The 3,834-nt window shown below is 37.5% G+C and overlaps 1 pseudogene; it reads left to right on the forward strand.

Moving 5' to 3' along the window:
• The first annotated feature begins 1,113 nt into the window (after positions 1 to 1,113).
• On the forward strand, positions 1,114 to 3,374 carry LOC122089659 (annotated as a pseudogene).
• The last annotated feature ends 460 nt before the right edge of the window (positions 3,375 to 3,834 follow it).

Consider the following 3,834-nt stretch of genomic DNA (forward strand, 5'->3'; position numbering starts at 1 on the left):
TTGAGAGAGAGAGAGAGAGAGAGAGAGAGAGAGAGAAGAAGAGGAATCGGAGTGAGAGTCATAGTCGGAGAAGGAGGGAGAAGAAGAGGAACTGCTGCAGCTGGTAAACCCTCCGAACAAAGATACGGTTGATAAATCCGACCCTTGCTTGCCCAAAAATCCATGGTCAAAATAATCCTTCTCTAGGTTCATCGCCATGATTGCTTCACTGATCACGTTTATGTTTGATTTCCCAGGAACTCAGTTTTGCGAGAGGAAATAGGAGAACAAGAACAGACCAGTGATCGATGAAGTCAGATTGGAGGGGTCTTTGGAAACGATTTCCAATGCTGGAATCGTTCCGATGACTGCGGACGGATTGGGTCTGGGCGATGTTGGCTGCCAGGAGCGCTGGGTCTTTCAGATGGGGCATCTGCTCCATCAACGGCGGCGGTGATTGCTAGATATCCACATGCATGGAGTCGGAATTGGTGTCGGTGTCGATGCCTGATAAGGGAATTGAGTGGCCATGGGTGACCCGGCTCATGGCAAAGGAGAGGATTGGAAAGCTGTCGGCGATGGATCCATGGCCGGAGTTCGCTTTCTCCGGATGGATCTGGTAAAAGGAATCACTTTTCTGACAAGAAGAGAGAGAAAGAGAGAGAGGAAAGGTGTAGCAACCGTGGATTGAAAATTTGTATAACTTCTCTCTATCCAACGGTTTAAGTCAAATTGATTAAATCCTATGGTCAAAATCCCGCTAGCATTCCTAATTCCTAGGTACTACGCTAGCATACCTATCCCTCTCCCAAAATATATTATATAATTTATTATTCTCATACGTAAAATATACTATATAACAAAATATGTCTGATGCTTAAAGCTAGACTAGGCCAGGATCAGTCAGAGGCTTCAACCTTGGCTTGGCCGGCCCAGACATAGGATCAGAAATTTTCAGCCCTTAGGGTTAAGGTATCTCAGTCCAAGCTAGGGTGGGCTCATGGCTCAACTTACACTCCTACAACCACCCATAGCTCATAGAAACTCGAAAATATATGAAGAAAATGAAGAATTGTGTGATAAATAATAAGGAATTGGAAACTTTGCCATCTTCGCCAAGTAGTTGCTAGTGCCATGGGAGCTTTCACCATGCTTTCTACTAAGCCCAACCTTTTGATGCATTCTGCTGTTGTTAACAGCTCTAGGGTGACGAAGGAACGTGCGAAGGGAGATGCAGATGATCCACCAATTGGGAAATTTGTAGGTTTAATGTGATTTTCCAAACTACCTATTAAGTTCAAATAACTATCGTGATTCGAGGAGAGATGAGGAACCTTGCCATTTACGTCCTTAAACTCTCTAAATAACTGATATGTATCCTCTTGAGACAAACATGTGTGCAAGCAAGCGTGAGATTTAATGGACAAGTATTTTCTATCGAAGAGCTGCCAAGCACCCAGATAGGAATATACACCCTAGAAGAGGCATGTTGATCATTTCATGCCCTTTTTATCCTTGATTTTAATGAACCAGAAGAGGGATCCATAGTATGCGTGACTTTTATTTTGCCTCAAGGGCCAAACAGAGCGTTCCATGGGTCATTAAATAAGTCAACAGGAAAAGCGTGGAAATAATGCATAGTTGGACTTTCTTTCACAAATCTCTCACATCCACGTTGCATGCCATATAGACCGTTCATACTGGAAATTTAATTTTTTGTTCAAATAACTCCATTCCTTTGAGGGTGTGTTTGGCCTGTGCACAACTGTGCCCCTAACAAAAAGTCATTTTCTATCGACAGAATAGTCCCTTGAGGGCTGTTTAGCTTTTGCACGACTTCACCCCTTGAGTTGAGGCCTGAAGGTTCGTTTGCCCCTTAAGGATTTGTATGGCTATTTCCACTACTGGGGCCCCTTCCCCTCCCTACTTAAATAGGAGTGAGATATTGTGGAGGAAACAGGACTAACCAATGTATACATAGGCCAGCTATTGCGGAGGCAGGCCCAACTCAAGCCTTCTACTGTTCCTAAACTTAAGGCTTCACACTACCTAATCTCACCGACGACCTCATCCAGGAGGTGATGAATCCTCCTATGAGGTCTTACGACCATTGTCAGAGAACCTGCTATTTACAGGTGGATATCTCTATTTTTTCTTTTGTTATGTAATTTTAATTGTGTATGCATGAGGTGTGTTTGATGTTTGTACTGCTTTTGGCATAGATGGTTTGTTAACCTTGTTCATTCAAATTCAGATCACCCCTCTGTTTGGGTAGAGTAAAGTTTCTAATTAGTGGAAAAGAATTGTGAAGCCCTCATATATATTTTTTTAGACTCATTGAAATTATTAAACATATACTTGAAAATATGACTATTATTCTTCTAGCTTACAAATCATTCTCTCTCTCTCTCTCATATCCATGAGATTTTTTTTTTTTTTTTTTTTTTTTTTTTTTTTTTTTTGTTATTTGTTTTTGATAAACTGAGGAAGATTTTATGAAGTGTGAACCATTTCCTTTTGTTTATGTTTGAGATATTTCTTTGCCTGTTTGTATATTTGTTGACTAATATATATATTTTTTTAATAGATTGAATGAAGCCGTTATGCATTTTGGTGAGAGCATTAAGGACATCATCAATGAGGACTTTGGTGATGGCATGTAAGTCATATTACATTATTATATTAAATAACTTATCTTTTTTTTTTTTCAGGGGATTTGGGCTTTATAATTAAAGTTCTGTTTATGGAATTTGAGTTTTTAAATGAAAGTTCAGTAGATAAATATTTTGTAGATTGCAAATCATGATGTCACTGAAGCATCATTTTTCCTTGAAAAAAATTCTTCATTTGATTCCCCCCACCCCCCCTTTTTCTGTGGATAAGTCTTAATTTGATGATTGCATAATGTTTCCTGAATACATTGAGGTACATCTGATTGAGTTTTTTTTTTTTTCTTTTGGTGGTGTTCTTAGTATGTCTGCTATAGACTTCTATTGCTCCATGGACAAAATTCAAGGTGTTGATGGGAAAGGTCGCGTTGTTGTGACATTTGATGGGAAATATTTGCCACATTCTGAGATGGTCAGTAATTCCTTTTCTCTTTCTATGGGAAAAAATTTACTTGAGAAAAATATATTATATTTTATTTATAAGCTATGTTGGAAAGGGGATAATAAAATATATGAGCTATTTTCCAATGATCATGTATGAACATAGGTTTGAAATCTTCAATTATTAGTTTAATTTATATTATCAATTAAGGATTGTAATCTTTTATTAGAATTTAAACATGATGCATGTTGTTTCTCCTTGGATATGCATGCGTAACACTTGTTGTCACTGTTGATGCTTTTTAGATGCTCGAGAATATGGTGTCAAGGATAAGGCCACAATAAAGCTGATGAAACACCTCTTTTTGCCACCTACAAATGCATTCACTTCTTCATTGTTATTGCACTTGTCTGAGTCTTTTGTGAATAAAGCTCATTATGAGGGAACTATTATTTTTACAAAAGTAATATTCTGTTTAATATTTCCTTTTAATTGAACATTAAGCTCATTTACACTTGTATGAAATTTCACTGAGAAGAATCTTATAGTTATATTTGATGGCAATAATTTCAGTTATGTTTTGGAGTTATTAGTATCGTTTCAGAGGTAAAGTCGTAAAGAAAATATCTCTATTTATTTTGGTGAAAAGTAAGGGCAAAAGTGACCTATTCATTTTGATCCAATTCAATTCAAATTGATATCAGATTGACATATACCAATACCGATATGGATAACTAAATCCTTCGTTGGGAGCATGAAACATTCAGATTTCAACAGATTATGGATAATATAATTAAGTCAAAC

Source organism: Macadamia integrifolia, chromosome 9, assembly GCF_013358625.1.
Source record: "Macadamia integrifolia cultivar HAES 741 chromosome 9, SCU_Mint_v3, whole genome shotgun sequence".
NCBI classification, from domain to species: Eukaryota; Viridiplantae; Streptophyta; class Magnoliopsida; order Proteales; family Proteaceae; genus Macadamia; species Macadamia integrifolia.